This window comes from Coenobita brevimanus, chromosome 92, assembly GCF_032717465.1.
Source record: "Coenobita brevimanus isolate Jiangsu-jjx chromosome 92, ASM3271746v2, whole genome shotgun sequence".
NCBI lineage: Eukaryota > Metazoa > Arthropoda > Malacostraca > Decapoda > Coenobitidae > Coenobita > Coenobita brevimanus.
Genome location: NC_137045.1, coordinates 35511730 through 35527698, shown reverse-complemented (window position 1 = coordinate 35527698; position 15969 = coordinate 35511730).

Below are 15969 nucleotides of genomic sequence, written 5' to 3'. Positions count from 1 at the left end.
CATTTTTTGAAATTGACATGAACTTTTGATAAACAGTCGCCATCAGCGTTAAGGCATAACTAAAATCAGTTTTCCAGACTTGCGACTTAGTGTTGCAGCTTAAACACTGAGATGGCTTCATTCTCTGTAATAATGTTTTCTTTTGCCTGCTAAAGTGTGCGAGGCTTGTTTTTATATCCCTTTCCCTTAATGTGACCCAAAGCCATGATGAAAGTATCCTGAGTTACATAAGATTATTTTGCAGCTACCAGTTCAGTACTGCTTCAAGACTGGGTTAGAGCAGTGGACCAACTCACGCCCAGTCATCCCAGTACTGGTGAAAGAACATAACAATTTCCAATATATAAATGAATGTCTGAAATGCAGTGGGTTTCGCAAATGCAGCAATTAACTGACATAAACTGAAACGTAGACATACGGAGTTTCATGGAAATCCGTTCATTTATACAGGATATATTTGTATAATTCTGGGGGCCTCAGAGTAGTAAATCACCCTGCATAAGTTGCATGTGATCTCCAGTTATGAGGACAGTCATACATAGCATAAACTGGTGGCTTATGTAGTTAGAAAAGCATTTGGCGATCGCGTACGTGTGTTGTGGCGGCTAAATTGCCCACCGTATAAACGTCAGCCACCATTACCCTCAGGTAAAACAACAGGTAAATATTATCGTATCACGTTTAGAATAAAATACTGTATCCCAGGGGTAAAATTTTGATATCAGATTGATGTGGCTCCTTTTCATTCATTGTGACATATTCAGGTCAAATATGGCTCGTTCAATTAGTTTAAGGTGTTGCTACACCCATGCTTTAGGTAACTTCAACGAAGTAGAGGATCGTTTACTGCAATTTTGGGGAAAAAAATTTGCAGGTGAATCCAGGCAGGTAAAAAATTTCCTCGGTACGGCTGGTTAGAGCCATTCAAGTTAGTTCAAGGCCATTCAGCACCAATTGGGTCCACTTTGGCTTCACTTGCAGGACAACCCGGTCAGATCATTTCATGGCATGTAGAACCAACAGCGACAGGTTAGGGTCAATTGGAACCTTTTGATAAATCATGGCATGTCATATTGATTCTCATCCCATCACATCAAATCAGGCACGTTGAGGTTGCTTTACTGCCATTCAGTTATATATATATATATATATATATATATATATATATATATATATATATATATATATTCGTTAAGGTCCACTGAGGTATAGTGACGGTCTTCCCATCAGGTCCGGCCCGATCATATAAACATTAAATCGTTAGAAGAGCGCATGCCTCAGCCAACGCCGTTGAATTTAAGATTTACTGCTGAATGCCGTGTTTCCTACTAGACGAATACTTTTACTGCCTCATATAGTCAGTAAGTATACTGTCTTCGTCTGCCCAGTCACACAATCAGAGAGTGCATGCCTCTACCGACACCATTGAAATATATAATTTATTCTTGCATTCGGTCATAATCCACCTCAGAATTCATTAAACCCTTCTTTGACGCAATCCCTCCTCTCCATTTGATTTCATTGATCCCGGATAAAAACTTTTTTGGATATCTGATACGTAAATAGAAAAACAGATAGACTCGGGTATATACTCTGTCCAGTTTCGTTAGCAGAGGTAAATGGGTGACATGGGAGGCAAGAAGTGGGTGGGATTTTAAGATAGTTGTGCGATGGTTGGCAGTGTAGTTGAGTGAGTGCATCAGTAAAGAGGAGCCATAACTAAACGCAAAATTTCTATAAAACAGCATCGCCCTCCCTCATGTTTTAATCTTAACCTTTGACATTATTATCCAAAATATGATTATTTGTTACTTTAATGGTCGTCAGTTATTATAATATATATGATGCAAACCCACCCATTATATTTTCCGTAATACAGTGATTAGAGAGACAGACAGACAGATACTCAGACAAACAAAGCAAGACCAAAACCATCTACTAAGCTGAGGTAATTGATGTGAAAAAAAAAAAATTGCACATAGACTTTAGAACTTTTTGCTGTTATGTATATCCAAGCTTCTCTAAATTATTATTGCTGTGACTATTTATGTCTCACCAACAAATGACCCCTGATTTGCGAGAGAGAGAGAGAGAGAGAGAGAGAGAGAGAGAGAGAGAGAGAGAGAGAGAGAGAGAGAGAGAGAGAGAGAGAGAGAGAGAGAGAGAGAGAGAGAGAGAGAGAGAGAGAGAGAGAGAGAGAGAGAGAGAGAGAGAGAGAGAGAGAGAGAGAGAGAGAGAGAGAAAAGCTGAGAACCTGCAAAAGCTGTCCTTTCCAAAGAACCGTGAATAAAAGTAATCCAGTTTTGAGATATATTAATTTTGCAGTTACAGACCTCTTTGAATATAGAAAAAAAATTGGACTCAGGGAGAAAGAAAGACAGATTGAGTTAAAAAGCTGTTCAACTGATGTGAATATGATGGACTGAGAATATCGTAGAGATCTTTCGTTAGTGACTTGGACGTACAAGGGGTCAAACTCCGTAGCTTTGTGTGTGCTACAAGTACACTGTAATGAGTAAGTACTGGAAGCAAAGGACTTTTAATTTTTTTCCAAGATATCTAGATGGTTCCCTAGATAACCGTGGTGAACAGAAAGATGGAACATATTACTTTGTGATGCATAAAAATAACGAATTTAGGGAGAAGGTTCATTATAGCAGCCGTCACCTTACAACAGGGAACTGCTACTGAAGAAAAAGAGGAAAAAAATCTTTGCCTCTATCAGAAATATTTTAAGAGAGAGAGAGAGGGGGAGAAGTAAAGAATTCCCTAGTCTCATTCCACTGTTGTAGCAATGAACGTGATGAGGGACGCTGTAAGAAGCGGGTTAAAGTGAACCAGAGAGTCACCAAAGCATGAAAGGATAGGGCTACAGGTACAACCCAGCTTCTGAAAACCAGGAAGTCAGTTGGTTATGGTAGGGAACCTTAAGCTTTAGAAAGCAGTATCTGTGTATAAGAGCAGAAAAACCAAGAAAACGAGAAATAAAGACCTGGATGTGTATGGATTTCAATATACTCAATGATTTTAATTTATGTGACAATATTTGAGAAGCGAGGGGGAATCAGTGTAAATCTATTAGTGATCTGCAATCATACTACTAAAATCTGAAAATGTGTAGTGGTGAAAGACAATAAAGCACGTTTAATGCCATTTATAGGTCCAGAAGGAAACTCTCTTGACCCCTCTTGCAACAACACCCACCTTAAGCATTCCTAACAGCACACTGTTATGGAAAGTATGTGGGTTATAAGTCCACCTATTCCCAGCTCTACAGGTAGACCGCAAATTCACTTCTATTAACTGCAAGGTTAATTTCTCATAGGATATATATATTTTTTTGCTTCTACGTTTATTTTCAGAAATTCATTTATTTTATTTCTTTTTAAGGCGATCTCACTTTTTACCTTCCATGTTGCAGTCACATTATAACAGAATTCTCGGCGTCGCCCTTACTCAACTCTCGTGTCAATAACACATCAAATCAGCATTGTCGTTACAGTAACAAAAAAATGTTAACCTTATTTATTCGTATTATATCTATAACATCTGCATTTATGTAACTCAGAGTTGGCAGAAAAGATATATATTTTGAAAAACATTATAGCACCAATCCTTTACCTACGCATATTTTTGTTTCAGCCCAGCACACCAGCACACCAAAACAATCCATTAATTCATTCACAGCGTCCGTACCAACACATTCATTATGCTCAATCAACAAGAAAAAACTATCAATCATTGGTATGATTTATACCACTAAACATCATTGGATCCAATACCAGATCTTGTGTTCGGTCGAATGTGCGACAATAAAAAAAAAAAAAAATATCTATATGTCAATATTAAAGTTCACATTCACGCACTTTGATTAACAAATTTATAATGAGTCAATACTTTCAGCCATTGTCAACAACCAAGTTTACTCTTTGCTGAATGGGTAAATGTTCATACATGGCCTCATACATGCTGCAAGCCTCCATTTTTTTTTTTTTTTTCAATCCCTCTCCTGTTTGCGTCACATGGAATCATCATTTTATGCCTTTCTTCGTTGAACACCTTCAATCAGCAAAATACACACACACACACACACACACACACACACACACACACACACACACACACACACACTTGTTCAGAGTACTATTTTTATTCTGAGTTCTCGCGCCTCACTCGGAAATTAATCAAGTTCCCCTAAGGGTGCGCGCCCCTTAGGCTGACAATCACTGGGTTAAGGGGGCACTCTCAGCTGTTGTTACTGGGGCTACAAGGAAAGATAAAATTACACTCTAAATCCCTCGGACACTACTGGGTGGAAATGTAGCTTCGGACTGAGTTAATGAAATGATACATGATCTCATAGGAGCACAAAAGATTAAAAGAACCATAAGAGTGATTTGAAGTGAATAAAACGTAAACATTTATAGACTAAAGAAGAGATGACCAATTGAAATTAAGTATGTACTGCTTTCCATGAATAATAATTGCGCTGAGAACTAGCAACAGACATCATTTAACCATTTTCAAATAAAAAAAATTATCCAGAAACCCAAAATCGAGATCCATTTACTTCAAGGAACCTGTAAATATTATATCAAAACAGATGGAGGTGATAGGCAGTGGGAAAGTCAGGGATAGGGAGTTCCAGAATTGTCCAGTTGCATAAAAGAAAGACTTCGAGTAGGCTGCAGATTAATTCATGACTTAGGGAGCGGCAGGAAAAAGGGTTAGAATGTTTGGCTAGACAGGTGCTGCATGCCTGCCGTCAGAGATTTGAAATAAATTTAGAATGCAACAATAATGATAAAAAGGATAGACAGCACTGCAAGTATATTAACTGGAAATATAAGATTAAAAACAAAAGAAATAATGCACAGAGAATAACCAAACCCTGTAAGAATATAGTTACTTTTTGCTGGTAAATAATTGATTTGAAGGTAGGAAGCAATCGAACGGAATTACTAACAGAGACGGTAGGAACATGGAAAGGATAGAAGCTGGAAATGGTCGATAAGTGGGTTCCAGATACGGAGTAAAAATCGGGAGGAAGAATATAGAAGAATTATTCAATGGAGCAAAAAGGAAAAAATTAGTGGCAGGGAGTCGATAAGGCTGTAATTCCTCTTTACTCTGATAATTCCCATGTGATGCCCATAACGAGCTGGCAAGAGGGGAGGAGGACAGGTTTTGAGGGTGTTATTTAGTATTCCTTGTTCCTATATGAATCTACTTGTTTTACAAGCATAAATATCGTTGGATGACCACTTTGTTTTGTTAGGTCTTACAGTAATTCCACGAGAGGTGGTGTGTAAATGCAGAATGTAATATAAGCACTGCAGATAAAAACACAATGGAAGATAAACGTGATGATAGGGCATAGGTGAGGTAAGAATTGTGGGTAAAGTGAGAAGGTGATAAGAATTTCTACCCTGACAAGAGGCAGTGAAGTATAACTGATGCATAACAATCACAAATTGAGTGTGAGGACAGTCGAAGCAATCTATCTTAGTTGTGGGAATGGATTAACTTAGCTAGTTTAAGGATAGATAATTTTAGGAGACGAATGCATTGAAGGAATAAAAAAAAAAAAACTTCGCAAAGATGAGGTAATGTTATATGAAAACTACAGAGTAAGACATTAGTACATATATTCCAGATGGAAGGGGGAGGAGGAAGAGAGGTTGAGCACCAAAGGGACAGGCAAGATAATTTTGCTTAAGTATGGTAGTGGTGTGACATGGCAGATGTCATCGTTTATAGGTCTGTGTACTAACAGAAGTGACAGAAGAAGCCATACCATAAACAAATTTATGCACAGATAGGTATAGGGTGTTACCGGTATTACACATTCAGTTACAAGTAAGTAAAATAAAATGCATTTCTTAAAACATGGAAGTTGTCTGGTCAAGTCATTATTGCAGTAGGGTATCATCATGATAATACAATAATTAAATAGTAAATAATTATATGTATAGATAGATAGATGAAGTATATATATATATATATATATATATATATATATATATATGTCGAGGCGTATTGGTCGAGACATCTGCTTTTGAATTAATGGTTAGACAGGTCTAAATGTAAGTATGCATTTAATCAACTTTTCTCTCTACCCCACACTCGCTTATCCCATAATTTTTGATATTCAGTCATCTTTGAGTTCTCTTTCATTACCTAGTTCACATAGGTGACCTCTTTGTTATGTTACTCCTTCTAATTCAATTCATTTTGATTTAGGCTACTTGTGCCTTTTTGATGTGGATGAGTTTTATTTTGTGTTTACTACCGTCTTTAGAATTTTCACCAACACTTTTTTATAATTGTAATTCTCTCCTTTACGTGGTCACTGCATCCCTCAATCTCATTCACAGATTCCATCAATCACTCTGACTTTCACATTCTCTTATTCTTACTATTTCTCACTCACAGTCACAGTATCCTGACTCTCACACTGTCACGCAAATACTCGATCCATTTCTGATTCAAGCTCACACGCTCACCGTTTCGCTCGTTCAGTGTCACTTGCTCACTTAATCTTTTACACTCTCTCTCTCTCTCTCTCTCTCTCTCTCACACACACACACACACACACACAATTTTTCCAGTTCCACATTTAATCCTAAAATTTCTGATAGGTCCTAAATCATTCTCTAACATTATTTTCCTTCCCACAGTTTCACATATCTAGTGTATATGACAGGCGAGTCAGTACAAAGGTTATGAAAGAAAAATTCTGTGTTTTGAATGTAATTACATGTAGGCCTATATACGCATAAATATAACCATACGCAAACATCCATTTGCTACAAGTATTGAGACACTAAAAAATTTTCAGGCAATCGAATATTCTTGTGAACAACATATAAACACTGATTGAAGGGTTACATAAAAAGTAAATCTGCTATATCTGTTAAGGAAATTGCGCACATCTGGTTTACATACGAGTACATTGCTTTCACTGCAATCTGATAGTTGAATATCTAAAGGCGTGGAGGAGACTCGGGTGCTTTAGAAGAAAGGAAAATAAATTGTTGAAGTGTGTTAGAGAGAAAGAAGTAATAATAATCGCTTTCAGAAACATAAAACAAAGAAGGGAGGATCATGTGGGAATATCTGAGAAAACAGAGATGAGTTACGTCTGACATGTGGGAGTATGATATGAAAATGAAAGAAGTTCTACTATGGATCTGGCATGTGTAAAATTATGAGAACTTTCATGATACAGTGCCAGTTTGAAGTCAGCCCCATCATCATCCCGTCCTCTTTTCCCACCTAAGAATCGGGTGATGTAATACAAAGTGAGGTGTTTCGATGCATAAAAAATATCAGCACAGCATCAGGGGTGAGCCAGCCGCAGACCCACACCATCACCTTCCTTTTAAGTCAATTAATTATAATGCCAATGATTTTCACGATATCGTAATTCAAAAGGAATGAGAATAATGGTGATTTTAAAGGTTTTTGTGTGAGGATAAGGGTGATTTAAGGGTTTTTGTGTAAGGATAAGGGAGATATAAGGGTTTTTGTGCGAGGATAAGGGTGATTTAAGGATTTTTGTTGTGTGAGGATTAAAGTAAATGGGAATGGTAAAGAAGGGTGTGTTTGAGAACCACAGCTTGAGTAGAGGTAAGTGTGTGAGATCAGGCGAGTTGGGTTTTCGTGGAGTGCACACAGATCGGTTCATAGTTACAATCAATACTTCAGCCACTTCACCCTGATATAGCTCTAATTGGACTGAGAGAGAGAGAGAGAGAGAGAGAGAGAGAGAGAGAGAGAGAGAGAGAAACCCTGAAAAAAAGCTTCCTTTATCAAAGTCATGAATAAAAGTAAACCTATGCTAAGTAAAATTTTGATATCAGATTGATGTGGCTCCTTTTCATTCATTGTGACATATTCAGGTCAAATATGGCTCGTTCAATTAGTTTAAGGTGTTGCCACACCCATGCTTTAGGTAATTTCAACGAAGTAGAGGATCGTTTACTGCAATTTTGGGGAAATAAATTTGCAGGTGAATCCAGGCAGGTAAAAAATTTCCTCGGTAGGGCTGGTTAGAGCCATTCAAGTTAGGTCAAGGCCATTCAGCACCAATTGGGTCCACTTTGGCTTCACTTGCAGGACAACCCGGTCAGATCATTTCATGGCATGTAGAACCAACAGCGACAGGTTAGCGTCAGTTGTAACCTTTTGATAAATCATGGCATGTCATATTGATTCTCATCCCATCACATCAAATCAGGCACGTTGAGGTTGCTTTACTGCCATTCAGTTATTTATATATATATATATATATATATATATATATATATATATATATATATATATATATATATATATATATATATATATATATAGATAGATAGATAGATAGATAGATAGATAGATAGATAGATAGATAGATATATTCGTTAAGGTCCACTGAGGTATAGTGACGGTCTTCCCATCAGGTCCGGCCCGATCATATAAACATTAAATCGTTAGAAGGGCGCATGCCTCAGCCAACGCCGTTGAATTTAAGATTTACTGCTGAATGCCGTGTTTCCTACTAGACGAATACTTCTACTGCCTCATATAGTCAGTAAGTACACTGTCTTCGTCTGCCCTGTCACACAATCAGAGAGTGCATGCCTCCACCGACGCCATTGAAATATATAATTTATTCTTGCATCCGGTCATAATCCACCTCAGAATTCATTATACCCTTCTTTGACGCAATCCCTCCTCTCCATTTGATTTCATTGATCCTGGATAAAAACTTTTTTGGATATCTGATACGTAAATAGAAAAAACAGATAGACTCGGGTATATACTCTGTCCAGTTTCGTTAGCAGAGGTAAATGGGTGACATGGGAGGCAAGAAGTGGGTGTGATTTTAAGATAATTGTGCAATGTTTGGCAGTGTGGTTGAGTGAGTGCATCAGGAAAGAGGAGCCTTCAACAGAACGCAGAATTTCTATAAAAGAGCATCGCCCTCCCTCATGTTTTAATCTTAACCTTTGACATTTTTATCCAAAATATGATTATTTGTTACTTTAATGGTCGTCAGTTATTATGATATATATATATATATGATGCAAACCCACCCATTATTTTTTCCGTAAAACAGTGATTAGAGAGACAGACAGAGAGATACTCAGACAAACAAAGCAAGACCAAAACCATCTACTAAGCTGAGGTAATTGATGTGAAAACTGAAAAAAAAAAAAAATTGCACATAGACTTTAGAACTTTTTGCTGTTATGTATATCCAAGCTTCTCTAAATTATTATTGCTGTGACTATTTATGTCTCACCAACAAATGACCCCTGATTTGCGAGAGAGAGAGAGAGAGAGAGAGAGAGAGAGAGAGAGAGAGAGAGAGAGAGAGAGAAAGAGAGAGAGAGAGAAAAGCTGAGAACCTGTAAAAGCTGTCCTTTCCAAAGAACCGTGAATAAAAGTAATCCAGTTTTAAGATATATTAATTTTGTAGTTACAGACCTCTTTGAATATAGAAAAAAAATTGGACTCAGGGAGAAAGAAAGACAGATTGGGTTAAAAAGCTGTTCAACTGATGTGAATATAATGGACTGAGAATATCGTAGAGATCTTTCGTTAGTGACTTGGACGTACAAGGGGTCAAAATTCGTAGCTTTGTGTGTGCTACAAGTACACTGTAATGAGTAAGTACTGCAAGCAAAGGACTTTTAATTTTTTTCCAAGATATCTAGATGGTTCCCTAGATAACCGTGGTAAACAGAAAGATGGAACATATTACTTTGTGATGCATAAAAATAACGAACTTAGGGAGAAGGTTCATTATAGCAGCCATCACCTTACAACAGGGAACTGCTACTGAAGAAAAAGAGGAAAAAAATCTTTGCCTCTATCAGAAATATTTTAAAAAAGAAAGAGAGAGGGAGAAGTAAAGAATTCCCTAGTCTCATTCCACTGTTGTAGCAATGAACGTAATGAGGGACGCTGTGAGAAGCGGGTTAAAGTGAACCAGAGTCACCAAAGCATGAAAGGATAGGGCTACAGGTACAACCCAGCTTCTGAAAACCAGGAAGTCAGTTGGTTATGGTAGGGAACCTTAGGCTTTAGAAGGCAGTATCTGTGTATAAGAGCAGAAAGACCAAGAACGCGAAAAATAAAGACCTGGATGTGTATGGATTTCAATATACTCAATGATTTTAATTTATGTGACAATATTTGAGAAGCAAGGGGGAATCAGTGTAAATCTATCAGTGATCTGCAATCATACTACTAAAATCTGAAAATGTGTAGTGGTGAAAGACAATAAAGCACGTTTAATGCCATTTATAGGTCCAGAAGAAAACTCTGTTGACCCCTCTTGCAACAACACCCACCTTAAGCATTCCTAACAGCACACTGTTATGGAAAGTATGTGGGTTATAAGGCCACCTATTCCCAGCTCTACAGGTAGACCGCAAATTCACTTCTATTGACTGCAAGGTTAATTTCTCATAGGATATATATATTTTTTTGCTTCTACGTTTATTTTCAGAAATTCATTTATTTTATTTCTTTTTAAGGCGATCTCACTTTTTACCTTCCATGTTGCAGTCACATTATAACAGAATTCTCGGCGTCGCCCTTACTCAACTCTCGTGTCAATAACACATCAAATCAGCATTGTCGCTACAGTAACAAAAAAATGTTAACCTTATTTATTCGTATTATATCTATAACATCTGCATTTATGTAACTCAGAGTTGGCAGAAAAGATATATATTTTGAAATACATTATAGCACCAATCCTTTACCTACGCATATTTTTGTTTCAGCCCAGCACACCAGCACACCAAAACAATCCATTAATTCATTCACAGCGTCCGTACCAACACATTCATTATGCTCAATCAACAAGAAAAAACTATCAATCATTGGTATGATTTATACCACTAAACATCATTGGATCCAATACCAGATCTTGTGTTCGGTCCAATGTGCGACAATAAAAAAAAAAAAATATCTATATGTCAATATTAAAGTTCACATTCACGCACTTTGATTAACAAATTTATAATGAGTCAATACTTTCAGCCATTGTCAACAACCAAGTTTACTCTTTGCTGAATGGGTAAATGTTCATACATGGCCTCATACATGCTGCAAGCCTCCATTTTTTTTTTTTTCAATCCCTCTCCTGTTTGCGTCACATGGAATCATCATTTTATGCCTTTCTTAGTTGAACACCTTCAATCAGCAAAATACACACACACACACACACACACACACACACACACACACACACACACACACACACACACACACACACACACACACACACACACACACACACACACACACACACACACACACACACTTGTTCAGAGTACTATTTTTATTCTGAGTTCTCGCGCCTCACTCGGAAATTAATCAAGTTCCCCTAAGGGTGCGCGCCCCTTAGGCTGACAATCACTGGGTTAAGGGGGCACTCTCAGCTGTTGTTACTGGGGCTACAAGGAAAGATAAAATTACACTCTAAATCCCTCGGACACTACTGGGTGGAAATGTAGCTTCGGACTGAGTTAATGAAATGATACATGATCTCATAGGAGCACAAAAGATTAAAAGAACCATAAGAGTGATTTGAAGTGAATAAAACGTAAACATTTATAGACTAAAGAAGAGATGACCAATTGAAATTAAGTATGTACTGCTTTCCATGAATAATAATTGCGCTGAGAACTAGCAACAGACATCATTTAACCATTTTCAAATAAAAAAAATTATCCAGAAACCCAAAATCGAGATCCATTTACTTCAAGGAACCTGTAAATATTATATCAAAACAGATGGAGGTGATAGGCAGTGGGAAAGTCAGGGATAGGGAGTTCCAGAATTGTCCAGTTGCATAAAAGAAAGACTTCGAGTAGGCTGCAGATTAATTCATGACTTAGGGAGCGGCAGGAAAAAGGGTTAGAATGTTTGGCTAGACAGGTGCTGCATGCCTGCCGTCAGAGATTTGAAATAAATTTAGAATGCAACAATAATGATAAAAAGGATATACAGCACTGCAAGTATATTAACTGGAAATGTAAGATTAAAAACAAAAGAAATAATGCACAGAGAATAACCAAACCCTGTAAGAATATAGTTACTTTTTGCTGGTAAATAATTGATTTGAAGGTAAGAAGCAATCGAACGGAATTACTAACAGAGACGGTAGGAACATGGAAAGGATAGAAGCTGGAAATGGTCGATAAGTGGGTTCCAGATACGGAGTAAAAATCGGGAGGAAGAATATAGAAGAATTATTCAATGGAGCAAAAAGAAAAAAATTACAGGCAGGGAGTCGATAAGGCTGTAATTCCTCTTTACTCTGATAATTCCCATGTGATGCCCATAACGAGCTGGCAAGAGGGGAGGAGGACAGGTTTTGAGGGTGTTATTTAGTATTCCTTGTTCCTATATGAATCTACTTGTTTTATAAGCATAAATATCGTTGGATGACCATTTTGTTTTGTTAGGTCTTACAGTAATTCCACGAGAGGTGGTGTGTAAATGCAGAATGTAATATAAGCACTGCAGATAAAAACACAATGGAAGATAAACGTGATGATAGGGCAAAGGTGAGGTAAGAATTGTGGGTAAAGAGAGAAGGTGATAAGAATTTCTACCCTGACAAGAGGCAGTGAAGTATAACTGATGCATAACAATCACAAATTGAGTGTGAGGACAGTCGAAGCAATCTATCTTAGTTGTGGGAATGGATTAACTTAGCTAGTTTAAGGATAGATAATTTTAGGAGACGAATGCATTGAAGGAATAAAAAAAAAAAAACTTCGCAAAGATGAGGTAATGTTATATGAAAACTACAGAGTAAGACATTAGTACATATATTCCAGATGGAAGGGGGAGGAGGAAGAGAGGTTGAGCACCAAAGGGACAGGCAAGATAATTTTGCTTAAGTATGGTAGTGGTGTGACATGGCAGATGTCATCGTTTATAGGTCTGTGTACTAACAGAAGTGACAGAAGAAGCCATACCATAAACAAATTTATGCACAGATAGGTATAGGGTGTTACCGGTATTACACATTCAGTTACAAGTAAGTAAAATAAAATGCATTTCTTAAAACATGGAGGTTGTCTGGTCAAGTCATTATTGCAGTAGGGTATCATCATGATAATACAATAATTGAATAGTAAATAATTATATGTATAGATAGATAGATTAAGTATATATATATATATATATATATATATATATATATATATATATATATATATATATATATATATATATATATATATATATATATATATATATATATATATATATATATATATATATATATATATATATATATATTTATATATATATATATATATATATATATATATATATATATATATATATATATATGTCGAGGCGTATTGGTCGAGACATCTGCTTTTGAATTAATGGTTAGACAGGTCTAAATGTAAGTATGCATTTAATCAACTTTTCTCTCTACCCCACACTCGCTTATCCCATAATTTTTGATATTCAGTCATCTTTGAGTTCTCTTTCATTACCTAGTTCACATAGGTGACCTCTTTGTTATGTTACTCCTTCTAATTCAATTCATTTTGATTTAGGCTACTTGTGCCTTTTTGATGTGGATGAGTTTTATTTTGTGTTTACTACCGTCTTTAGAATTTTCACCAACACTTTTTTATAATTGTAATTCTCTCCTTTACGTGGTCACTGCATCCCTCAATCTCATTCACAGATTCCATCAATCACTCTGACTTTCACATTCTCTTATTCTTACTATTTCTCACTCACAGTCGCAGTTTCCTGACTCTCACACTGTCACGCAAATACTCGATCCATTTCTGATTCAAGCTCACACGCTCACCGTTTCGCTCGTTCAGTGTCACTTGCTCACTTAATCTTTTACACTCTCTCTCTCTCTCTCTCTCTCTCTCTCTCTCTCACACACACACACACACACACACACACACACACACACACACACACACAATTTTTCCAGTTCCACATTTAATCCTAAAATTTCTGATAGGTCCTAAATCATTCTCTAACATTATCTTCCTTCCCACAGTTTCACATATCTAGTGTATATAACAGGCGAGTCAGTACAAAGGTTATGAAAGAAAAATTCTGTGTTTTGAATGTAATTACATGTAGGCCTATACAGTATACGCATAAATATAACTATACGCAAACATCCATTTGCTACAAATATTGAGACACTAAAAAATTTTCAGGCAATCGAATATTCTTGTGAACAACATATAAACACTGATTGAAGGGTTACATAAAAAGTAAATCTGCTATATCTGTTAAGGAAATTGCGCACATCTGGTTTACATACGAGTACATTGCTTTTACTGCAATCTGATAGTTGAATATCTAAAGGCGTGGAGGAGACTCGGGTGCTTTAGAAGAAAGGAAAATAAATTGTTGAAGTGTGTTGGAGAGAAAGAAGTAATAATAATCGCTTTCAGAAACATAGAAAAAAGAAGGGAGGATCATGTGGGAATATCTGAGAAAATAGAGATGAGTTACGCCTGACATGTGGGAGAATTATATGAAAATGAAAGAAGTTCTACTATGGATCTGGCATGAGTAAAATTATGAGAACTTTCATGATACAGTGCCAGTTTGAAGTGAGCTCTATCATCATCCCGTCCTCTTTTCCCACCTAAGAATCGGGTGATGTAATTCAAAGTGAGGTGTTTCGATGCGTAAAAAATATCAGCACAGCATCACGGGTGAGCCAGCCGCAGACCCACACCATCACTTTCAAGTCAATTAATTATAATGCCAATGATTTTCACGATATCGTAATTCAAAAGGAATGAGAATAATGGTGATTTTAAAGGTTTTTGTGTGAGGATAAGGGTGATTTAAGGGTTTTTGTGTAAGGATAAGGGAGATATAAGGGTTTTTGTGCGAGGATAAGGGTGATTTAAGGATTTTTGTTGTGTGAGGATTAAAGTAAATGGGAATGGTAAAAAAGGGTGTGTTTGAGAACCACAGCTTGAGTAGAGGTAAGTGTGTGAGATCAGGCGAGTTGGCTTTTCGTGGAGTGCACACAGATCGGTTCATAGTTACAATCAATACTTCAGCCACTTCACCCTGATATAGCTCTAATTGGACTGAGAGAGAGAGAGAGAGAGAGAGAGAGAGAGAGAGAGAGAGAGAGAGAGAGAGAGAGAAACCCTGAAAAAAAGCTTCCTTTACAAACAGTCATGAATAAAAGTAAACCTATGCTAAGATCTCTTCGTGATTCAACATTTCTTTTGCAAATGGAAGAGCATAGGGCACATAGGACATGGTGAGAATGAAAGTCATATAAACAGAATCACCTAGTGATGAAGAATAGTGAGGTGAGTATGGAAGTTAAGAAGTCACTGCATGATAGTAATGTGATCCTTACCCTGACGTATGGAAGCGAGGCGAGGACCCTGCAAGAGGGGAACAAGTCAAGGGTGAGAGCAGTAGAAATGAGTTACTTGACAGGAGCATGTTGAGTGACATGGAGGGACAGGTTGACGAATGAAGAAGTGAAGGAACGTTGTGGGGTGGATGTAGATGTGGTTGAGAAGATTAGGAGAAATACACTGAGGTGGTTTGGATATGTGGAGGGAATGGAGAATGAAAGACTAACTAAGAGGGTGTATGGAGGTGAGGTGGAGGGAGGGAGAGGGAGGGGTAGACCGAGGACGAGGTGAAGGGTTGGAGTTGAGAGGTATATGAAGGAGGGGGGGTGAGCTGGGGGGAGGGTAGTCAAATGGTGGGTGACAGAGCTACTTGGAGGCGTTTTGTCTGCGGCCACCCTTTGCGGGATTAGGGCGTCGGGCAATAGATAGATAGATAGACCTAACTAAATGTAAATTATGAAGGACTGAGAATACCTGAGAATATTCATTATCTGGTCCGATATACAAGGGATCAAACTTTTTAGTTTGAAGTATGTACAGTATAATGTGAAAGTAATCAAGGAAGTGT